Source organism: Rhinopithecus roxellana, chromosome 16 (assembly GCF_007565055.1).
Source record: "Rhinopithecus roxellana isolate Shanxi Qingling chromosome 16, ASM756505v1, whole genome shotgun sequence".
NCBI lineage: Eukaryota > Metazoa > Chordata > Mammalia > Primates > Cercopithecidae > Rhinopithecus > Rhinopithecus roxellana.
In genome coordinates this window covers 41,290,324-41,315,628 of record NC_044564.1, presented here as the reverse complement: position 1 = coordinate 41,315,628, position 25,305 = coordinate 41,290,324, and the positions used below count along the sequence as shown (strand labels likewise).

General features: G+C 40.5%; 1 pseudogene; it reads left to right on the top strand.

Annotated features, from left to right (window-relative positions):
* Positions 1-611: 611 nt before the first annotated feature.
* Positions 612-1,897, top strand: LOC104663313 (annotated as a pseudogene).
* Positions 1,898-25,305: the final 23,408 nt, after the last annotated feature.

Below are 25,305 nucleotides of genomic sequence, written 5' to 3'. Positions count from 1 at the left end.
AGATTCAAGTGATTCTGCTGCCTCAGCCTCTGGAGTAGCTGGAACTACAGGCATGTGCCACCATGCCTGGCTAACTTTTTGTATTTAGTAGAGATGTGGTTTCATCATGTTGGCCAAGCTGGTCTCGAACTTCTGACCTCAGGTGATTCACTCGCCTTGGTCTCTGAAAGTGCTGGGATTACAGGCATGAGCCACCGTGCCTGTCCTATCTTGCAGTTTTATTTGTGGCCTTTCTTTTGTTTTATTTGGTGATTAATATTTTTCTAGATAGTAATCTGTTTCCTCTAACTTTCAATATTTATTTTCATAAAGTTTAACATATTATTCTTTTTAATTTTTAAATGTTCTTGATTGCATTTATATTCTATTTCCCTTCCTAATGAGTTTATGTGTGTGTCCCTTCTTCCTTTTGTTCTTGATCAATCTTAACAAAGTTTGTCTATTTAATTTTATTATACTCATCAAAGAATAAGCATTTAGTTTCCTTTTAAGAACTATTAATTTCCGCTGCTCTGTTGCCTGCCACGGCTGCCCAAGCCTGAGTGGTTCACTGCACCATGAAGACAGATTCCAGACGCCAGCAACTGGTGCCTCCAATCCCAGACATAGCTATGTCCAGCAAAGGCTCCATGTTCTGGCCTATCGTGGCGGCCTGGGCACCTCCTGCATCCTCATGTGGCTGAAGGAACAAGGCTATGATGTCGTTGCCTACCTAGCCAACACTGGCCAGGAGGAAGGCTTGGAGGAAGCCAGGAGGAAACTGAAGCTTGGGGCCACAAAGGTGTTCATTGAGGATGCCAGCAGGGAGTTTGTGGAGGAGTTCGTCTGACGGGCCATGCAGTCGAGCACACTGTATGAGGACCGCTGCCTCCTGGGCACCTCTCTCGCCAGGCCCTGCATTGCCTGCAAACAAATGGAAATTGCCCAGCGGGAGGGAGCCAGGTATGTGTCCCATGGCGCCACGGGAAAGGGGACGGATCAAGTCCGATTTGAGCTCACCTGCTACTCATCGGGCCCCCAGATAAAGGTCATTGTTCCCTTTATTGCGGTCACTGAACCGATTGACCTGATGGAAGAATACACGAAAGAAACATGGGATTCCTATCCTGGTCACTCCTAAGAACCTGTGGAGCATGGACGAGAACCTCATGCACATCAGCTGTGAGGCTGGAATCCTGAAGAACCCCAAGAACCAAGCGCCTCCAGGTCTCTACACGAAGACCCATGACCCAGCCAAAGCCCCCAACACCCCTGATATTCTCGAGACTGAATTTTAAAAAGGGGTCCCTGTGAAGGTGACCAACGTCAAGTATGGCACCACCCACCAGACCTCCTTGGAGCTCTTCATGTACCTAAACGAAGTTGTGGGCAAGCAGGGCGTGGCCGCATTGACATCGTGGAGAACCGCTTCACTGGAATGAAGTCCCGAGGTATCTATGAGACCCCAGCAGACACCATCATTTACCACGCTCATTTAGACATCGAGGCCTTCACCATGGACCGGGAAGTGCGCAAAATCAAACAAGGCCTGGGCTGGGAATTTGCTGAGCTGGTGTGTAACAGTTTCTGGCACAGTCCAGAGTGTGAATTTGTCCGTCACTGCATCGCCAAGTTCCAGGAGCGAGTGGAAGGGAAAAATGCAGGTGTCCATCCTCAAGGGCCGGGTGTACATCCTCAGCCTGGGAGTCCCACTGCCTATCTACAACGAGGAGCTGGTGAGCACGAAAGTGCAGGGTAATTATGAGCCAACTGATGCCACCGGGTTCGTCAACATCAGTTCCCTCAGGCTGAGGGAATATCATCGTCTCCAGAGCAAGGTCACTGCCAAATAGACCCCTGTACAATGAGGAGCTGAGGCCTCCTCAATTTGCAGATCCCCCAAGTACAGGAGCTAATTGTTGTGATAATTGTAATTGTGACTTGCTCTCCCCGGCTGGCAGAGTAGTGGGGCTGCCAGGCCCCAGCTTTGTTCCCTGGTCCCCCTGAAACCTGTCGTCATCAAAGGGAAGGGTGGGGGGCAGATGCGGTAGAGAGCTATAAAATGACAATTGAAAGGAAAAAAAAAGAACTATTAATTTCCTTTTCATTTTATTGATTTCTTCTCATATCTTTATTGATCACTTCCTTTCTTTGTCTTGTTTTGCTTTTATTTTTTAATCATTACTATTTATTAATAAATGTGTTTCTCTCTGTATCTTTGGCTATATCCTATTGACAGTACATGGGCTTCTGATAATCATTTATTTACAATTAACTGGTAATTTAGCTTTTTAAAATCTGCAACCCATGATTTGCTTAGAAAACTATTTTTAAATTCCAGTTGTATGACTTAAACATACACATATAAATACCTTTTCATATTGATTTTTAAATTATATTTGATTATTGTCAAAGAACGTAACTTAGTAGATTTCCCTAGAATTTATTGAGTTTTTTAAATAGCCCAATGTTTGGTCCAGAGTTACATGTTTTTCAAGGCTATTCAAAAAACAGCCTAGAGGTCTTTTTTTTAAACACCTATTATGCCATAAATTCATAGGGAATAGGTTCCAGTAGCTCATAACTCCTTCCCTTTGGTTCTCACAAAGTGTGCTTCTCTGGGTAGAGCAGGCTGGCGCTTCATTTGAACCCACTTACCTTTCTCTTTGGCTTCTTTCTTTTTCTGATCATTTTCCTTCACGCGTTTCAGGAAGCTATCTCAGCTCTTAGGGTGCTTAATGTGCTCAATACGCACATAAATTCTCCTGGCAAGAATCTTGCCCTTGTTTGTTTACAACAATGCCAGCAGCATGCTGGGGAATATTGTGGACTCTTCCAGTTTCGCCATGGTCACACTTGTGGGGCGTTCCTTTCTGAACAGTACCCATTCCCTTGATGTCTGCAATATCACCTTTCTTATAGATTCACATATACGTGGCCAAAGGAACAGCTCCATGTTTTCTAAAAGGCCTAGAGAACATATATCGGGTGCCTCTCCACTTTCCCTTTGTGTTTGTCATTTTGGCAAATTACTGGAAGATGGCAGATCTGGCTGAAAGGCAAAAAAAACAAGAACATAATTTTCTGTTCATTGAGAACATAGTTAAGAATACAGCTATTAAATCGTTCTTACTAATTGGATATTTTAATTTGCAATGTCTTATAGTCTTATTTAAATTTTCAGTACTTCATACATCAATTTTTTTTTTTCTTTTTTTTTAGACTGAGTCTCGCTCTGCCACTCAGGCTGGAGTGTAGTCACACAATCTCAGCTCACGGCAACCTCTGCCTCCCGGTTCGAGCGATTCTCCTGCCTCAGCCTCCCGAGTAGAGTAGCTGGGACTACAGCCATGTGCCACCATGCCCGGCTAATTTTTGTATTTTTAGTAGAGACAGGGTTTCACCATGTTGGCCAGGCTGGTCTTGAATTCCTGACCTCAGGTGATCTGCCTACCTCGGTCTCCCAAAGTGCTGGGATTACAGGTGTGAGCCACCGCACCCAGCAGATCAATTCCGATAGATATGTTACAGTTTGCTACAATTGCACATTTTTCCTGCCTTTTTCATTTTCTCTAAGCATTCCTAACAGTATTTCCTTTATGAATTTTGGCTCTATGTCACTTGGGGCATGAAGGTTTGTAACTCTTATCTTCTTGGAGGATCCTACCTTTTCTCAATAAACCCTTCTTAGTTTAATTTAATTCTTTGCTTTTTAATTCTGATATGTTTAACTAAATATTGTAACACATTTTGTTTTTTGTTAGTCTTTACCTAACGTAACTTTGTCCTTCCTTTTATTTTAACTTTCTGTTTTGTTTTGCTTTTAAAGGGATGTATGCAACCCTTTTGGAAAGCCAGTATGGACTTTCATTATGGACATTTTATTCTTCCTGCTTGTAGAATGCCACATCCTCTTTACATCTGTACAAAGTGGCCTGGAAAAGCAGGGAAATTAGAAAAGATAAGAAGAAACAAATTGGCATAAGTAAGAGTTTGTCTTTTCACAAGAAATTAGAGAAGTTTTGAGGGGCCCATTTGTCTGTATTTCAAAAGGGCTGCTAAGTCCATTTACAATTTGGACAATTGGGCTGAGACAAAGACATCCTGGAAAGAGACCTAATCTAAGGAACTTTTCAAGAGCTGTGCTCAGTAGGCACGCATCAGGCTGTGGGAAGAGGCCCGGGCAGCCTCCCAACTTCCCTCCCTTCTGCCTTGAAGACCAGAAACCAGAAGTGAGAATAAGCAGGTTTAAAAAAAAAAAAAAGTAAAGAGAATGTGGGGAGATCCTGAAGTCAGAGTGAGAATAGAAAGAAGGTCAAGAAAATAAGAGGTTTAGACAAAAAAATTAAAAATAAAAAAAAACAAGCAAGCAGGCCAGGCATGGTGGCTCACACTTGTAATTCCAGCACTTTGGGAGGCTGAGGCAGATGGATCACCTGAGGTCAGGAGTTCAAGACCAGCCTGACCAACATGGTAAAACCCTGTCTCTACAAAAAATACAAAAATTAGCTGGGCATGATGGTGCATGCCTGCAAATAATACCAGTCCTCCATTTTAGGGCTCAGCCAAGCTTCTGAAAGCCATATTGTTGTTCTTGAAGTCTCTCACAGAAAACACTAAAGTAAACCAGTTTGTTAGAATACTAAAGAGTATTTAGTATGAGAATACTAAAGAATATTTCTATGAGAGAAGTCACTCATAGAAAATAGTAAAGTAAACCAGTGTGTTAGAATCCCTCATTTTCTCTCATACTTCTTGTATGTGTGGTCCCATGTTTTCAGCTTCAGTTTGACAAAACGCAGCCAGGAGTAAGTCAGAAGGACTCTGCGCTTGGCCTCTTTGTTTTGTTTGTACACTGGCAAAAAATTGCTGCTGAGTACAGATTCAAATACCTTTGTATGGTTGAGTGCTTTTTTTGTGTTCCTGGGTGCCTGAGGCCTATTTATTTTGGGAGGCATATTGGTATTTGTTTCCATTAGAAAGTGGCAGAAAAAAGCCAGATCAATTTTATCCCACAGAAGGGGAGCAATAAATATTTCTAAAAAATATTTAGGAGGGAAGATCAGTGATAAGCAGGAACATGCCAAGGAATATTGCATATTCTGTCTCAGGACCTTTGGAAGTGCTTAATGCCCAGAAATCAGAAAAGCTTCTTTTGTGATAAAGAAATGGCAATTTGAAAATAATCTATTTCTAAGTCTCAGTGATGGTATTGTGAGCCTACCAAGGATCTGACATCTAAGTACAAAGGAAAGGGGAAATGAAAATACAGAAGGAGAAGAACCCCATTTAGAAAAAAAGAGCCTATTCTGCTGAGGGATCACTGGACACAGATCTTGTATTAGGCAATACACGTTTTTACTGAGAGTTGTTTGAATCACCAATAGGTTCCCAAGTGGAAGATCGGTTACAGACTGAGTCACATAAAACAAGAGATCTAAAATAATGTGGTATACCCAATTTGTAGGGGATTGGCTTATGATTTCATTCTGAGTTTTAAATTTTATACAGCCACTCTACTAAGCTAGAGAAACTGGTAGCTCCAGTGTGATTTTGTTTTTGAGCATTTCTTCAACACTCTCGACTGCATGGTGATTAAAATAAATTTACCCAAAAAAGACAAAATTCTCATGAACCCTAGACCAAAGGAACTTACGTGAACTTCAAACCAAAAGTCAGATGGATATATGACTCATGGCAATTCATGTGATTTCTATGGACAATGACTGCCCAGTCTCTGACCACACTCCTGGAACACTCCTCGAACAGTCTGTTCTCGTGCTGCTGATAAAGACATATCGGATACTGGATAATTTACAAAGAAAAAGAGGTTTAATGAACTCACATTTCCACATGGCTAGGGAGGCCTCACAATCATGGTGGAAGGCAAAAGCATGTCTTTCATGGCAGCAGACAAGAGAGAACGAGAGCCAAGTGAAAGCAGAAACCTCTTATAAAACTATCAGATCTCGTGAGACTTGTTCACTACCACAAGAACAGTATGGGGGAAACTGCCCCATGATTCAATTATCTCCCACTGGGTCCCTCCCACAAGTGGAAATTATGGGAGCTACAATTCAAATAGAGATTTGGGTGGGGACACAGCCAAACCATATCACTCTCCCTGAGATATACCTCTCCCTGTGCCAAGTATAAATCTATACAATTAAATTGACACAGCAATCCCACTTTGAGTAATATATTCTATGGAAATCAAAGCACTAAGATTTAAGTCCAATAATGTTTATTGAAGCAAAGTTTACAACAGTAACAAGACTGGAAATAACCAATGGCCATCATTAGGAATGGTCAAATGAATGTTGGTACTTCTATTTTGTGGAATATTATGCAGTTATTTTAAAAGAGTTAGATCCTTACCTATTGATGGCAGTGCTGTGCATTTTACAGTTTTATAAGATGAGAACCATTATTTCCCCCATTTTACTTTATAGATAAGAAACCTGAGTACAAAGATGGTTAAATAATTTGCCAAAGATACCAGAGCTCGTAAACAAGGAGCCAGAATTTAAGCCCAATTAATTTGACCCTAGAACCCGTGCTTTTTATCCAACTTACAAGTTTCAGAGAAACAGAAAGTAACCTAACATTTGAATAACTATAAACAACCCCCCAAACCATACAATGTGTTTGTGTAAATTTGTACGACTGTGAAGAAAGGTGTGGAGAGATGCAACCAGGTTATTAACATGGATTACCTTGGGGAGGCAGGTGTGGGTGGGGACGAATGGAGTGGGAGAGCTTATGAACTCTTTAAACATATTTGCGTTGTTCTCCAGGTTATAGACAGCACATGTCTAATAGTTGTATCTCTAGTCTAATTGATAAGGTTCTTTGTGCATCCACAATCTATTCCATAATTCATTCATCCATCCCCAAAATATTTATTGAATATCTGAAACAAGGCCAGGCATAGTGATAGATGTAAGATATCTAGAAGAGGTTCACCCAAGTGTGGAGATGGACAATAAAATATGTGATAAGTGTTAGGATAGCAGTTTAAAAACTGCCAGTTAACACAGGCAGGACCGAAGTGTGGGGATAGCAACATTCTGGAACATTTTCCAAAAAAGTGACCCCGGACAGCCTGGGCAAGCACCTGTCATCTTGACTTGACTCATATTACCTCCTTTTCTTTCATTTTATCTTATTTCATTTCTTTTCAGTTTAGTTTCTGGTTTTGACAGGCAACAAGGTAAAGACTCTGAGCTTTAGGATCAGAAAAACCTGAGTTTGAAATCCTAATCTGTAATTTACTAGTTGTGAAGAACTTGGAACAAGGTGTGCTTATTTTCTCTAAACTTCCTATCCTTCATCTGTTAACGGCTGATAATAACTACTTTTAGGCTAGGCTGAGTGTCCTGGGTTTTACTGCATTAAAACCCTTTCAAAATTTACAGGCTTAAAACAACTACATTTTAGGCGTACATGTTGCTCATGAATCTGCAGGGTTTGGGTTGGGCTCAGTGGGGATAGTTTACCATTGTTCTACACAGCTTTAATTAGTATGGTTTGATGAGGGCTTGAGGATCCACTTCCCAAATGGTTTATTGTCAAAGCTAGCAAGTTGATACTCAGTCCTTTCCACATGGGCCTTTCCATGTGACTGCTTGGGCTTTTTACAACATGGTGGCTAGATTCTAAGAGCAAATGTTCCCCAAAATGGGAAATATAGGCTGCTAAGCCTTTCCAGTCTGGGGTCAAATAGTCCATGGACTCGTTTTTGTATATGCTGTTGCTCAAAATAGTCACAGAGCCCATCCAGCTTCAAGAGGAGTACACTGGAATATTTTGAGGAATACAACTGTATACAATCATGAACAGAGAAATTTCCTAGGCAAAGAAATGAAAGGTGCCAGCAGTAGGAAGTTGGGTCTGTGTGCACTGAAGAGTTAAGCTTGAGGGAACATAGACAGGGCACCAACATGGCACAACTGCCACCTGATCCATCCCAGAATGTGAGCTCCTTCAGTTATAGAAATCTTGGACAGTGGGACAAAATAGGTGGAAGTTGCAGCGAGCCGAGACCATGCCACTGCACTGCAGCCTGGTGACAGAGTGAGATTTTGTCCCCCCCCCCAAAAAAAAGAAAGAAAGAAAAAGAAAGTCCTAGGCAAACAGTGTCAGTTAGTCAGAACCCAACAGTATTGTAAAGTAGCTTGGTTCCACCAGACTTGGAGAAATTTCCCCAATATTATACCTGGCTTCTACCCACTAGATGACATTATATTATGTTATCTCTTGTCCCTTAGAACCCTCCTAGAATCTGTTTAACTATTACCCCCAAAAGTCCCTGAAGTGAATCCCAATGGTATATTAAGTTAACTTAAAGGTTGCAGATTACTTAAAGGAAAAATTCACTCCTATTCCATTTTCGATTTCCTATGCACAGTCATGATATTCAGACTAGCTCATTGGAGTTTATTCCACAAGCCAAAGTAATGCAATAAAGAATGCCCCAAACTTGAAACAATATGAACTTTCTCCCATTTAATTCACTAGAGAGAAATTATAGCTGAGAAACAGAATCTATCTCCTTTGGTTGAAATTAAAATCTGAAAGAAATTATGGTCTGTTATTCTTACCATCTTCACTTCTTATTTTGTTTGCTTTCAGCTGGAGTTGCTAAACTCAGATGGAGTTTCAATTCCTTTTTCAGAAGCTGTGACCTGGAACATCTTCCACTGGGATGGGTGGAGCTCCCTCAAACACCTCTAAAACAGGGCTAATCCAAACCCATTTGTTTCACCACTCTGGTTTTCTGACACTCAAAAGGGTACAGCAGAACTTGCAAGAACATCAGTGGGTTAGCCTATGCCCACAAAATAAAGCGAATGAGTAGTTGTGACAGCAGTTTGCTTCCAAGCAAAGTTATTTCTCTAGATCTCAGCAGATAGTATAATCCAGACCACCTTGCTGTTGGCAGTTAAAGAACATAGCAGGCACTCAATGTTTTCTTGGGAAAGGTGGATAGACAAATAAAACAAGAGAGAGAAAATAGAAGACATGTTTCTGATTCTGCCTGTCATGACTGTATGACCAACACCTGTTTCATGAGACGATCACATTCCATTTTGGGGTTTGAAGCAAACCTGCATCCTGGGGGCACAGTGTTTGGGCACAGGCTTTTAAATTTCCTCTTCAGTTCTTGAACTTTTAAGAATGACACTGAGTTTCTTCCTCTACATCAACCTGACTAATATACGGGTTTCCAATTCTCTTTACACATTCATTATTTAAAACAAGATCACCTTCATGCCAACCCCCAGCTCCAACCCCCCACAGTTGACCCCACAGACTGGGCTCACATCTAAGATTTGAGCTTATGAAATGAACAAGTAAGAACCAGCACGAGATCATATGCTGGTGGAGACCCTGATGGGGAGGGGCCAGGTGGTAAATTCCAGGACCTAAGGACAAGCCACATGAATCCAAAGCTGAATTTCACAGTGATTTTCTTTTCCTTGCCTTCTCTTCAAAACAGCATAAAGAGAAACTAGATTTGAAACTACCATTCTAGTGCACTGAGAATTTAAATTCCAAATATTTCACACATTAGTGTTCTCTAGTCCTTAGGAATGAAATGGCTTTTACAGATTAAAATACTGGCCCACTGTCCTGCCTGAGAGATAAAATAAAGGGGAAAAAAGCTCTGGTGAAAAATTCTTTAAATATTACTCCACTTGCCAGACCTAAAACACTTACTATATGGAAGCTCTGTTTCGAGATGAGCATTTTCTGACTCCAAAGTGTCTCTTTTCCTAAAAACTAATATTAATTCGAGTTACAGTATCAGTTGTCACAGGTGCACCAAGGACCTCATTCTTCCCTATGTGATACTTTGCCCCCAATACTAGTTCTTATGTAGATATCCACATGACCCTCACTGGTAGTCAATATGCATGGGCTTTGGGAAGGAGGGATTTTGTATGCTGTAATGATGACATTACTGCCAAGAATCAAAGGGTCCTTCCTGGATGCTCACTTCTCCTCCTTGTGGGATTTCAGACCAAATGTATGCAAGAAGCCATAACCAAATAGAAAACAAAATAATTTTTTATTATTGCTTTCTTGCCCAGGCCTGGAGTGCTTGATGTCAATATAAATAGAAACAAGAATCATATACAACCATAAATCTACACTTGTGTATTGTGCAGGCCTGAAGATATGCACCATACTTCAAAAGCCATCAGGGATTTCTGGAAGATCCAAGAGGAAATAGATTGATGACAAAACCCAGGGGAGCAACTCTCAACTTCCTATGAGAAAAAAGTGAATACTACAATAAGAGCCCTGGAATAGTCCCAAACTCAGAAACAGTTGGAGTTAAGAGAAAGAGTTACTCATGGGAAAATTGATTGCATGAAAGAGGCTCCAAACTCAACAAATAGAACTAATCCTCATGGAAGTAGAGTCAATATAGAGAATAGATGAAGAATATAGATGCAACTTTAGATGAACTTGGCAAGATACGTTATCAAGGAAAAGAAGGCTATTGTGAAATATAAGCACTCGGGAATTTTGTAAATTAAAGACATAATTGCTGAAACACAAAATTATACTCGATGAAGGGCTGAGGGACACTGCTGAAGACAGAATTAGTAAAGTGGAATGTCAATCTACCTTATTTGTGCAGAATGTGTAAAAGAGAAAAAATGAAAGATGTTAGAGAAAAGATAGACTCAGAGGATAGATCCCTGGTGCTCTAATGTCTCAGCTTTAGGAGTAGAATGAAAGAAAGAAAGAATCAAAGAATAGAAAATTCTTCTTGCCTTGGAAAAAGCCTTGAATATTCAGATTAGAAGCATTTGTCTACTAAATGGTGAGCAAGAAAAATAATGAAAAATACCTTAAAAAATAGTGAAAATACCTACAAATGCCAAGTAAAATTTTAAGTATAAAATGAATATCCTATGTTACTCAGAGAGAATAAAAAACTACAAAGGAGAAAGAATCAAATTGACCTGTAACTCATTTAAAGTACAGTACGTAAGAGGGAGAAGGAATATGTCTTCAAATTTCTGTGGGAATTCTGGTCCATAGTTCTTCTTTAATCTAAAGCAGTATTTAAGGATGATTGCTGAAGAAATGTTTTCCATAAAATTTATCATCCACAATTATTTTATAAAAAAGTAAGGAAGAATGTGCTCCAGGAAGAATAAAGAGGGGTAACACATGGAAGAAAAGAAGCAGTAGTGAGCAAAAATATATCACTATATCTGAAAAATTGGGGCGTCTTTCTTTTGTTTTTTTTTTTTTTTTTGAGATGGAGTTTCACTCTTGTTGCCCAGCCTGGAGTACAGTGGCGCCATCTCCACTCACTGCAACCTCTGCCCCCCAAGTCCAAGCGACTCTACTGCCTCAGCCTTCCAAGTAGCTGGGATTACAGGCGTGCACCACCATGCCTCCCTAATTTTGTATTTTTAGTAGAGATAGGGTTTCACTCCATGTTGGCCAGGCTGGTCTGGAACTCCTGACCTCAGGTACTCTGCCTGCCTTCGTCTCCTAAACTGCTGAGATTACAGGCATGAGCCATCATGCCCAACCTTCTTTCTTTCAAGATGGAGTCTTGCTTTGTTGCCCAGGCCTGGAGTGCTTAATGTCAATATAAATAGAAGTACAATATAAAGAAAATTTGATAACTAAACTTAAATTTGTACATCATTTCAGAAAAACATGGATGGTCTTGGAAGTAGTGCTGTGGGTAGGGTTGTATTGGGAAGATAAGAGAGAGGTTATGGATCCTGAAGAGTTTTGATGCCAATAGAAGACGTAATTTAACATTTTTATTAAAGATTAATTGTTTAGGACCTTAAGAAAAATTTGGAATTCTGACACATATCTGGCCAAAAAGTTTTCAGATAAGAGATTTTGGACGTACAAGTAATTTTTAAGGTATGGCAAGAGCTTTTTCTGTCATGGTATGTAAGTGCCGTGTTCTGGTAATATTAAAAATTACTTCAAGATAGTGTTCTGAGACTGAGTCATAAAAAGATACTCCTCTCTGCCCCATAAAAGCTATCTTTGTTAAAAGACTCCTAGATCAGTGTTTTCCAAAGTGTGGTCTCAGGACCACCTGCCTCAGATGCTCTGAAATGCATTACAGGCCGCATTGCAAACTTTCTAAATAGGCTTCTGTGAGTGAGGCTTGGAATTTGAGGTTCATCTTCTTTGAAACTCCCAAAGTTCTTTACATGTATCTCCCTTATGTCATTTACCTCCCTCTGCTTTGTGTTTTGTTTATGTATTATCTCTTCTCCATTACAAGATTCGAAGGTCATCAAGGCAGCAAATGTCCTTGAATACTCTGCAGCTCGTAGCATATTGCCTTTTGCAGAGATATGCACTGACATACGCAATTGTTTATTCACAACATTATCACCTGTTGAAGTCCAAAAGAAATTGGTTTGTTAAATAGAACCCTGTGAAAGAGTTATTTCAATAAATGTTTGGAAATGAAGTGACTTTTTTTTTTTTTTTTTTTTTTTGCCATTTTTGTCTAAAACAAAAGATATATTATGGAAAACATTCCCTCACCATGATCATTCTCCATTAAAGTTGGAATTATTTAAACTTAAGCATGTGTAAACTGAATGCATTATTACAATGAAAATAAATACCCTATTGTATCTAAAAAGGAGAGGGTGTAAAATAGATTATGGGAGAACTATAACCTCCCCCAAAATAAGCAGAGTAGTATTCCCTAGAAGAAATTCCATACCTTGGCCATGTAGTCATCCTCAATCCTTTCTTGTGGTTAATGCCAAGAGTAGAGGCGATATGTTTGTAGCCTCCTTGTAGATCCTAGACACAAGAAAAGATGAAGGGAATAGTGAGGTAAAGAACTATTTATCAGGGGAGGACTGGCAAGATAGTCAAATAGGAAGAGCTCCAGTCTGCAGCTCCTAGCAAGACCAACGCAGAAGGAGGATATTTCTGCATTTCCAACTGAGGTATCCAGTTAATCTCATTGGGACTGATGAGACAGTGGGTACAGCCTACGGTGGGCGAGCAGAAGCAGGGTTGGGTGTCACCTCACCTGGGAAGAGCAAGGGATTGGGAACTCCCTCCCCTAGCCAAGGGAAGCTGTGAGGGACTGTGCCGTAAGGGACTGTGCTATCCAGCCCAGATACCACGCTTTTCCCATGGTCTTCGCAACCTGCAGACCAGGAAGTTCCCTTGGGTGCCTACACCACCAGGGCCCTGGATTTCAAGCACAAAGCTGGGCAGCCATTTGGGCAGATGCTGAGCTAGCTGCAGGAGTTTTTTTTTTTCATATCCCAGTGGCATCTGGAATGCCAGCAAGACAGAACCATTTATTCCCTTGGAAAGGGGGCTGAAGCCAGTGAGCCAAGTGTTCTTGCTCAGTGGATACCACCCCCACGGAGCCCAGCAAGCTAAGATCCACTGGCTTGAAATTCTCAGCTGCCTAGCACAGCAGTCTGAGGTTGACCTGGGATGTTTGAGCTTGGTGGGGGGAGGGGCATTCATCAATACTGAGGCTTGAGTAGGTGGTTTTCCCCTCACAGTGTATACTGAGCCCACAGGAAGTTCGAACTGGGCGGAGCCCACTGCAGCACGGCAAAGCTGCAGTAGCCAGACTGCATCTCTGGATTCCTCCTCTCTGAGCAGGGCATCTCTGAAAGAAAGGCAGCAGCCCCAGTCAGGGGCTTATGGATAAAACTTCCATCTCCAGGGGACAGAGCACGTGGGGGGAAGGGGGCTGTGGGTACAGCTTCAGCAGACTTAAACGTTCCTGCCTGCTGGCTCTGCAGAGAGCAGCAGATCTCCCAGCACAACACTTGAGCTCTGCTAAGGGACAGACTGCCTCCTCAAGTTGGTCCCAGACCCCTGTGCCTCCTGACTAGGAGACACCTCCCAGCAGGGGTCGATAGACACTTCATACAGGAGAGCTCTGGCTGGCATCTGCCGGGGGCCCCTCTGGGATAAAGCTTCCAGAGGAAGGAGTAGGCAGCAATCTTTGCTGTTCTGCAGCCTCTGCTGGTGATACCCAGGCAAACAGGGTCTGGAGTGGACCTCCAGCAAACTCCAGCAGACCTGCAGCAGAAGGGCCTAACTGTTAGAAGGAAAACTAACAAACAGAAAGCAATAACATCAACAAAAAGGATGCCCACACAAAAGCCCCATCTGAAGGTCACCAAGAGCAAACATCAAAGGTAGATAAATCCATGAATATGAGAAAAAAACAGCACAAAAATGCTGAGAAATCCAAAAACCAGAAGCCTCTTCTCCTCCAAAGGATCACAACTCCTCACCAGTAAGGGAACAAAACTGGACAGAGAATGGGTCTGATGAATTGACAGAAGTAGGCTTCAGAAGGTGGGTAATAACAAACTTCTCCATGCTAAAGGAGCGTGTTCTAACCCAATGCAAGGAAGCTAAGAACCTTGATAAAAGGTTACAGGAACTGTTAAATAGAATAACCAGTTGACAGAAGAACATAAATGACCTGATAGAGCTGAAAAACACAGCAGGAGAACTTCATGAAACACACACAAGTATCAATAGCCAAGTTGATCAAACAGAAGAAAGGATATTGGAGATTAAAGATCAACTTAATGAAATAAAGTGTGAAGAAAGATTAGAGAAAAAAGATTGCAAGGAAAGGAACAAAGCCTCCAAGAATAAGGGATTATGTGAAAAGATCAAACCTACGTTTGATTGGTGTACCTGAAAATGATGGGGAGAATGGAATCAAGTTTGAAAACACATTTCAGGATATTATCCAGGACACTTCCCCAACCTAGCAAGACAGGCCAACATTCAAATTCAGGAAATAAAGAGAACACCACTAAGATACTCCTTGAGAACAGCAACCTCAAGACACACAATCATGAGATTCACCAAGGTTGAAATGAAGGAAACAATGTTAAGGACATCCAGAGAGAAAGGTTGGGTTACCCACAAATAAAAGCCCATCAGACTAACAGCAGATCTCTTGGCAGAAACCCTACAAGCCAGAAGAGAGTGGGGGCCAATATTCAACATTCTTAAAGAAAAGAATTTTCAACCCAGAATTTCATATCCAGCCAAACTAACCTTCATAAGTGAAGGAGAAATAAAACCTTTTACAGATAAGCAAATGCTGAGGGATTTTGTTACCACCAGGCCTGCCTTACAAGAGCTCCTGAAGGAAGCACTTAAATATGGAAAGGAAAAATGGTACCAGCCACTGCAAAAACATGCCAAACTGTAAAGACCATCGATGCGGTGAAGAAACTGCATCAATTAATTGGCAAAATAACCAGCTAACATCATAATGACAGGATGAAATATCACATGTAACAATATTAACCTTAAATGTAAATGGGCTAAATGCCCCCAATAAAAAGACACAGACTGGCAAATTGGATAAAGAGTCAAGACCCATCAGTCTGCTGTATTCAGGAGACCCATCTCATGTGTAGAAACACACATAGGCTCAAAATAAAGGGATGCAGGAAGATCTACCAAGTAAATGGAAAGCAAAGAAAAGCAGGGGTTGCAATCCTAGTCTCTGATAAAACAGACTTTAAACCAACAAAGATCAAAAGAGACAAAGAAGGCCATTACATGATGGTAAAGGGATCATTCAACAAGAAGAGCTAAGTATCCTAAATATATATGCACCCAATACAGGAGCACCCAGATTCATAAAGCAAGTACTTAGAGACCTACAAAGAGACTTAGACTCCTCACAATAATATGAGAGACTTTAGCACTCCACTGTCAATATTAGACAGATCAATTAGACTGAAAATTAATAAGGATATTCTGGTTTTTTAGCTCAGCTCTGGACCAAGCAGACCTAATAGACATCTATAGAACCCTCCACCCCAAATCAACAGAATATACATTCTTCTCAGCACTACATCACACTTATTCTAAAATTGACCACATAATTGGAAATAAAACACTCCTCAGCACATGCAAAATAATGGAAATCACAACAAACAGTCTCTCAGACCACAGTGTAATCAAATTAGAACTCAGGATTAAGAAACTCACTCAAAAACACACAACTACATGAAAGTGAACAATCTTCTCTTGAATGACTACTGGGTAAATAACAAAATTAAAGCAGAAATAAATAAGTTCTTTGAAACCAAAGAGAACAAAGACACAACATACCAGAATCTAGGGAACACAGCTAAAGCAGTGTTTAGAGGGAAATTCATAACACTAAATTCCCACAGTAGAAAGTGGGAAAGATCTAAAATTGACACCCTAACATCACAATTAAAAGAACTAGAGAAGCAAGAACAAACAAATTCAAAAGCTAGCAGAAGACAAGAAATAACTAAGATCAGAGTAGTACTGAAGGAGATAGAGACATGAAAAACCCTTCAAAAAATCAATGAATCCAGGAGGAGGGTTTTTGAAAAGATTAACAAAATAGATATACCACTAGCCACAGTAATAAACAAGAAAAGAGAGAAGAATCAAATAGACACAATAAAAAATGATAAAGGGGAGATCACCACTGATCCCACAAAAATACAAACTACCATCAGAGAATACTATAAACACCTCTATGCAAATAAACTAGAAAATATAGAAGAAATGGATAAATTCCTGGACACATACATCCTCCCAAGACTAAACCAGGAAGAAGTCGAATCCCTGAATAGATCAATAACAAATTCTGAAATTGAAGCAGTAATTAACAGCGTACCAACCAAAAAAAGTCCAGGACCAGATGGATTCACAGCCGAATTCTACCAGAGGTACAAAGAGGAGCTAGTACCATTCCTTCTGAAACTATTCCAAACAATAGAAAAAGAGGGACTCCTCCCTAACTCATTTTATGAGGCCAGCATCATCCTAATGCCAAAACCTGGCAGAGACACAACAAAAAAAGAAAATTTCAGACCAATATTCCTGCTGAACATCGATGCAAAAATTCCCAGTAAAATACTGGCAGACCGAATCCCACAGCACATCAAAAAGCTTATCCACCATGATCAAGTTGGCTTCATCCTGGGATGCAAGGCTAGTTTAATATATGCAAGTAAATAAATGTAATCCATCACATAAACAAAACCAATGACAAAAACCACATGATTATCTCAATAGATACAGGAAAGGCCTTTGATAAAATTCAACACCCCTTAACGCTAAAAACACTCAATAAACTAGGTATTGATGGAACGTATCTCAAAATAATAAGAGCTGTTTATGACAAACCCACAGCCAATATCACAGTGAATGGGCAAAACCTAGAAGCATTCCCCTTTGAAAACCGGCATAAGACAAGGATGCCTTCTCTCACCACTCCTATTCAACATAGTATTGGAAGTTCTGGCTAGGGCAATCAGGCAAGAGAAAGAAATCAAGGATATTCAAATATGAAAACAGGAAGTCAAATGGTCTCTGTTTGAAGATGACATGATTGTATATTCAGAAAATCCCATCATCTCAGCCCCAAAACTCCTTAAACTGATAAGCAACTTCATCAAAGTCTCAGGACACAAAATCAACGTGCAAAAATCACAAGCATTCCTATACACCAATAATAGACAAACAGAGAGTGAAATAATGAGTGAACTCCCATTCACAATTGCTACAAAGAGAATAAAAAACCTAAGAATACAACTTACAAGGGATGCGAAGAACCTCTTCAAGGAGAACTACAAACGACTGCTCAAGGAAATAAGAGAGGACACAAACAAATGGAAGAACATTCCATGCTCATGGATAGGAAGAATCAATATTGTGAAAATGGCCATACTGCCCAAAGTAATTTATAGATTAAATGCTACTTCCATCAAGCTACCATTGACTTTCTTAACAGAATTCGAAAAAACTACTTTAAGTTTCATATGGAACCAAAAGAACCCGTATAGCCAAGGCAATCCTATGCAAAAAGAGGCATCACACTACCTGACTTCAAACTGTACTACAAGGCTACAGTAACCAAAACAGCATGGTACTAGGTACCAAAACAGATATATAGATCAATGGAAGAGAACAGAGACCTCAGAAATAACACCACACATCTACAACTGTCTGATCTTTGACAAACCTGACGAAAACAAGCAATGGGGAAAGGATTCCCTATTTAATAAATGGTGTTGGGAAAACTGGCTAGCCATATGCAGAAAACTGAAACTGGACCCCTTCCTTACACCTTATACAAAAATGAACTCAAGATGGATTAAAGACTTATATGTAAGACTTGAAATCATAAAAATCCTAGAAGAAAACCTAGGCAATACCATTCAGGACATAGGCATGGGCAAAGACTTCCTGACTAAAACACCAAAAGAAACGGCAACAAAAGCCAAAATTGACAAATGGGATCTAATTAAACTAAAGAGCTTCTGCACAGCAAAAGAAACTTTCAGCAGAATGAACAGGCAACCTACAGAATGGGAGAAAATCTTTGCAATCTATCCATCTGACAAAAGGCTAATATCCAGAATCTACAAGGAACTTAAATAAATTTACAAGAAAAAGACAAACAACCCCATCAAAAAGTAGACAAATGATATGAACAGATACTTCTCAAAAGAAGACATTTATGTGGCCAACAAACATATGAAAAAAAGCTCATCATCACTGGTCATTAAAGAAATGCAAATCAAAATCACAATGAGATACCATTTTATGCCAGTTAGAATGGTGATCTTTAAAAAGTCAGGAAACAACAGGTGCTGAAGAGGAGGTGGAGAAATAGGAATGCTTTTACACTGTTGGTGGGAGTGTAAATTATTTCAACCATTGTGGAAGATAGTGTGGCGATTCCTCAAGGATTTAGAACTAGAAATACCATTTGACCCAGCAATCCCATTACTGGGTATGTACCCAAAGGATTATAAATCATTCTACTATAAAGACACATGCACACATATGTTTATTGCAGCACTGTTCACAATAGCAAAGACTTGGAACCAGCCCAAATGTCCGTTAATGATAGACTGGATAAAGAAAATGTGGCACATATACACCATGGAATACTATGCAGCTGTAAGAAAGAATGAGTTCATGTCCTTTGCAGGGACCTGGATGAAGCTGGAAACCATCATTCTAAACAAACTAACACAGGAACAGAAAAGCAAGCACCACATGTTCTCATTCATATGTGAGAGCTGAACAATGAGAACACATGGACACAGGAAGGGGAACATCACACACGGGGGCCTGTCAGGCATTGAGGGGCAAGCGGAGGGATAGCATAAGGAGAAATAACGTTGATGATGGGTTGATGGGTGCAGCAAACCACCATGGCACATGTATACCTATGTAACAAGCCTGCATGTTCTGCACATGTATCCCAGAACTTAAACTATAATAATAATAATAAAAAAAAGAACTATTTAGTTACATAGCATGACTGTACTCCTGCACACTTTGTTTTGTCTCTAGATATTTCATCAAATATGTTGAATAGGAAATGAGCTGACCTTGTATCATACCAGGACAATTGCAAGGGAATTACACAGGACTCACAAATGATGGAATACATCAATGTGTATGGTGGTGCATTTGATGTTGCATATGGTGGAAATACAGTTTTCTCCACTAGATGGGGAGGTGTTAAAATGCACAAAAAGAAACATATTTCACTTTTCTTTGAATATTAACTTTCACTAGTGCTAATATAAATTTCATTTTCTCTTATATCTGGTAGAACAAAGCTCTAAGACGCCATTCTTGCTTGTGTACTTCTGAGAAAATCATACAGGAGCAGGGTTGCAGCACGTTACCCAAGAAAAACAGCCCTGAGAATGTTTATGATTAGGCTGCCTGTAATACGTAATTTCTATCTCTATTCTTGACATTTATTCCTAGGATATCAACCTGGCGGTGGTGGTACATCACCCTACTCTTGATTTTGGAACTTTTAATATGAGATATTTTAAAAACCACATCTCTATCTGTTACCTAGGGAAAAGAGAATAAGCTAATAAGCATTGTGCCTGAGTTACAATTTCTAATACTGTGAAAAGAAGAAGCCACATCAATGGGAAAAGGAAAACAGTCTCGTGGGAGCAACTCTGAGCCTCGCTAATGTACCTTATCATTGGTTCCAAAATAGAACCAGCGGGAATCGTACCAGCCCACTATCTGGAAGCAAATAATTATTCACTGGGAAAGGTAATTAAAATGTGGCAACAAATGAGCATATGTAAGCCATAATATCAGATGAAAAAGTATACTGGAAACACAGGAAATAAAGTATAGAATTTAAAAAATAGAAGCTATGACAATGTAAATTTTCCTAGTTATCTCTGCCAGTTTTCTCCTCCCAACTCCAAAATCACCTCTAAATTAAAAATGAAAATGACATGCATCACTTACCAAAGTAATATGAAACAAAAGCCTGTTTATGTTTGTAAATACTTTATAAAAACCTAGGATTATATCAGTAACATTGAAATACCATTGACAAAATGCTAAAATCCTATGTAACATGTGTGCTTTATTAATAAATAACAAGATCTAGCAGCTGGGCTAACTACCATAATTTTATTACAAATTATAATACAAGCTATCTGCAAAACCAGTATGCGATGTGAGCACGTGTATCTCCATTCTGAGTCTCCTGACACATTTTCCCACCATCGATCTGAGGGCTAACACATCTGTTTCTGATATGTAGCCTCCTGAGAAGAGAAAGCATTGAGAAGGGTCCTGACCATTTCTGTCCTCCCCTCCAAGTTTCTGAAACTATGATGGAGCAAGTCATTTTGATTATAAAGTTGTTTGTGGGTGCAACCAACCATAAAAGGTTCCTTGAGACTGCTCATAAAATAAGCCCCAAGACTCTTCCAATTCCTTTCTCACAGTTCAGTGCAACCTAAAAGTTGTCACTTTTATAAATCCCTTATAACTATGACTTGTGACCACTAGAGGGTCAGACTGCCACAGTGATATCACTTGCAGTAAATCCTCCGACATGGAAAGCTAACTAGTCTCTGATGCCAGTCTTGAGGGAGTCGGGGATTGGAGAAGCAGTCAGGCTGTCCTCATGGTGATAAGGAGACCAACTTATCCCTATCCATCATTATCCTTCATCATGAGTGGCCAGATGTAGATGTGCATCCATTATGAACTGGTAATTAGAAAACTTGTTCCCTCTCAGGTTGACACACACTTATGATTACAGTTGATTCTCAGTGGGTTCTACAATCCATTCTGCATGGCCTAATTAACCAAGAATACAGAAAAAGCATGGAGAACAAGTCAATGGCAGGTGCCCAGAGCAAGCCAATGGCATGTCGCAATCAACTAAGGAGCTTTTGAAAAATACTGAGTCTAGAACATGCCCCCATACCAAATAAATCTGAATATTTGGGGTAGGACCCAGGGGTCAGTACATTATTAGTACAACTATGAAAAAAATGAAAAAAATTAAGTAAAAAGACTATCTCATTACCTCTTTGGGTGGTGGGATCACGCATTACTTTTTTCCACTTTCTAATTTTCTTTGCAATTTGAGCTTTTTGTGATAAATGTGTATGGCTTTTATTATATGTAAGTCACCAGTCAACTTTTGCTTTAATAAACACATTGTATTTAATTTTTTGAGGGCGTAAGCAAAATGGTAACCATATCAACCAGTTTTCTTATTATTTCTATGCCTCTGTGGATGAGCTCAAAAAGCTCATGGAAGAAGTGGAAAAGCTGATCCCTACCTTCAAAGATTTAGCAATAGCGACCTCAATGAGAAATCAAATGAGGATCTGGTTTCCATAGGACCACCAATGAATAATCTCTCATGAGTAAATGAATATTGCGGGTGGCTAGTAAATGGCAGCTGCAATGATATCACCTGCAAATCCTTCAGGTTTATATCTGATATGAAATTATGATTATGTGACAAGAGCAAATCTTTCTTATGCAATTGGCTGTTCCTTGAAGATTTTGACTGAGGAATCAAGATACAATATATATTGCATTTCAAAGTGAGTTGCTAAAACAAAATATAAATTTTCAAAAGAAATATCTGAACACCAAAGACAGAACTCATCCCTCGCACACATTAAAAATATGAAGAGGATGAAGTACATGGAAGTTGAAGGTGAAACTGGGAGAAGGATTTTGGAGATAGATGTTGGAGTGCTAGATACCTCAACAAGGGTGAGGAACAGAAGATGTTTCCCACTTAATGGTTTTAAGAAGCCCACATAGAGAATTCAAGAGGTACTACATTCAGTTTAAGGCAGCAGTGTCCAATCTTTTGACTTCCCTGGACCACACTGAAAGAAGAAGAATTGTCTTGGGTCATACATAAAATACACTAACCAACAGCAGCTGATTAGCTTTAAAAAAATTCGCAAACAAATCTAATGTTTTAAAAAGTTTATGGCCACAGGTTGGACAAGCTTGATTTACAGGACTATACTTGTGTCTGATTCCCACTAAGAAATGTAAACACAATGAGATAGAAGTGTTTAGCAGCTGATCTAGGAGAGGTGGCTGTGGCCAAAGAAAGTGTATTTCCTGAGGAAGAAGTTTGTACCACTCTTGAGAGGCAGGCAGTCTGGGAGCATCAATCTTTCTGAGGGCTATCTGAAGACTAAGAGAACATCAGCATAAGGAAGCTAGCCATGAGTCACTGGATGGTGAGAGGTCGCAAGAGGAGTTGCCAGTGACCAGCTAGAAGAGACATCATTTGCCCACATCAGAGAAATGGAAAGAGAAGCATCCCCCAACAATGGCAGCTTTCATGAGAACCCAGAAAAAATGCACATAAGAGAAAAAAATAGCCTCACACTCCAACAAGTAGAAGCCATCCACTGACAACATCAATCAAATAAGAACTTTCTTGCCCTTTTCACTTCCTTTCCCACCCTCCAAGTTCCAGCCTGAGGAAGCCAAGACAGCCTTGATGGGCAGATGGAGGGAAAGTGTTGTGGGTAGGACAGAGCCAAGTCGACCATGTCCTGAAACAGTACCACAGTGGGAAAAGCAGGGTGATTTACCTTTGAATGAAGATTAAAGTTTTGATCGTCGCCTGGGTCCATAGGAGTTTTCAGTCAGGAGAGAGGAAGAACGGAAGCGTTAAGGAGACACTGGGAAATAAGAAATTGTTTTACAATTACATCGCATGAGTTGTCTTTATTCCACATAGTGGTTACACAAAAGAGGGCTTTTCAAATGCCCGTATCCTTTGACTCAGTCATTTCACCGCAGAGAAAGTGTCCTGCTATAGCTTTGTAGTCAAAAGCAGCTTTTTTGTTTGTTTGTTTGTTTGTTTTCAGGATAGATGTTCATCTTTGCTCTTGGAATGTTACTCTGAGGTTTTCTTGGTTAGGCAAATCTAAAGAAGGAATGAAGACTCCATTGTCTGGTAATTAAGATATACTAAGACTTTTATCTCCAAAGGAAAATGGAGCAATACTCTCCCCATGCCAGCCTACCTTTATGAATTAAAGAGGTCCATGAGGCTGGGTTGAGAGCCAGTAGGAGGCTAGCCAATAGAGTCATTGAAATAGATTAACCTTGGTACATCTGGAGAAGTGGTTATCCCTATAAACCCAAAGCGCTGAAGCCTGGGACTCAGGCCTATTCCAGCCCATGAGAGTATAATACAGTGGGGTTGCCTTCTCTTGCAAGAGTGCCGAGGTTACGGAAGGGCTCTGGTTCAGCCCAACGGGAGCTCCAGCAGCTTCAGAGACACCTGTGTAGCAGTTTTTACCCTCACGAGGCCCGGACTTTCAGGTGGGAGAAACTTAATGGAGGGCCTTGGGACTTCCACCTTAGTGACTCAACCAAGTCCCAGTGCCATCTTACCCAGCACTTATTTCAGTTCCAAGGGACAGTAGTACCACAGCCTTACTGTGGTTCCATCCCCCGACCTGGGGCCAGGGTGCCTTAGATGCTTTACAGGTGGCCAGATGAGCAGCTTAAAGGGCCTTCAGAAAGGTATCGTGGGTGCCTTATCTCTGAACACAACCTTCTAAGACACTTTCTCAGCACCACAGCTGCTCCATGAGTGTGGGACTTCACTGCAACTTCTACACTTTCCACCCAAAGCTAGTGTGTAGCGGGCAATGGCTCTGCTGCAGGGTCAGCACACCAAGGCCCTCAGAGTCCCACGCTGAGACGACGCCTTATCAAGGCATCTGCAAGACTAGTTCTCACAGAGGTAAGGTGAGAACCTCTGCTTAATAACCCTCTTCAAGTGTATGAGCCTGCTATTTTACTTTAACTACAGAATTACTTCCCTGTCTTACACAAGTGTAACATTTCAATCTCCTGGCTACCCTTTTATGGCTTGATGGGCATTTAAGATGACCTCTCTGTGGTTCAGCTTGGCCCAGAATTGTTTACTTGCATCATTGATGAAGATGAATTTTGTTTACAGCTTCTAGGCTTCATTCAGGCAGACCCTGTTTCCAAACGATCCTTTTACGGAGCTAACCGGAAGGCACCGCGGCAAAAGTATGTCCCTCGGCCGGGCGCGGTGGCTCAAGCCTGTAATCCCAGCACTGTGGGAGGCCGAGACGGGCGGATCACAAGGTCAGGAGATCGAGACCATCCTGGCTAACACAGTGAAACCCCGTCTCTACTAAAAAATACAAAAAAACTAGCCGGGCGAGGTTGCGGGCGCCTATAGTCCCAGCTACTCGGGAGGCTGAGGCAGGAGAATGGCGGGAACCCGGGAGGCGGAGCTTGCAGTGAGCTGAGATCTGGCCACTGCACTCCAGCCCGGGCGACAGAGCAAGACTCCGTATCAAAAAAAAAAAAAAAAAAAAAAGTATGTCCCTCATAACAGTATGAGGGAACTCATAGTGTTGCAGGGGATTATTTCTTGTGGAAAGTAAAAAAAAAAAAAAAAAAAAAAAAAAAAAAAGTATGTCCTTCATAACAGTATGAGGGAACTCATAGTGTTGCAGGGGATTATTTCTTGTGGAAAGTAAAAAAAAAAAAAAAAAAAAAAAAAAAAAAGTATGTCCCTCATAACAGTATGAGGGAACTCATAGTGTTGCAGGGGATTATTTCTTGTGGAAAGTAAAAAAAAAAAAAAAAAAAAAGCTCCTTGTGCTGAGAAGTGTTGGGAAGGACAAGGAGTAGGCCAATTGGGAGGGCTCAAAATGAGCCTGTTCTCCTCTCACTTTTGTGGAAGACCTAAGCTTTTCAGTAAACCACTTGAGATTACTAAGGCTAGTGCTTAACTTGGGGTTCATGAGGTTTGTAGGCTCTAGGCAATTCTGAATTTCAGTTCTTTCACTGAAGTGTGAGAGTACTGAGTTTATATGAGTCCTTTCTGGGAAAAGACTTGATTCTCAAGGAGATTCATGATCCCACAGCTTCAGACTCTTGCTATTTGAAAGTGTGATCTGAGAATTATCTGTA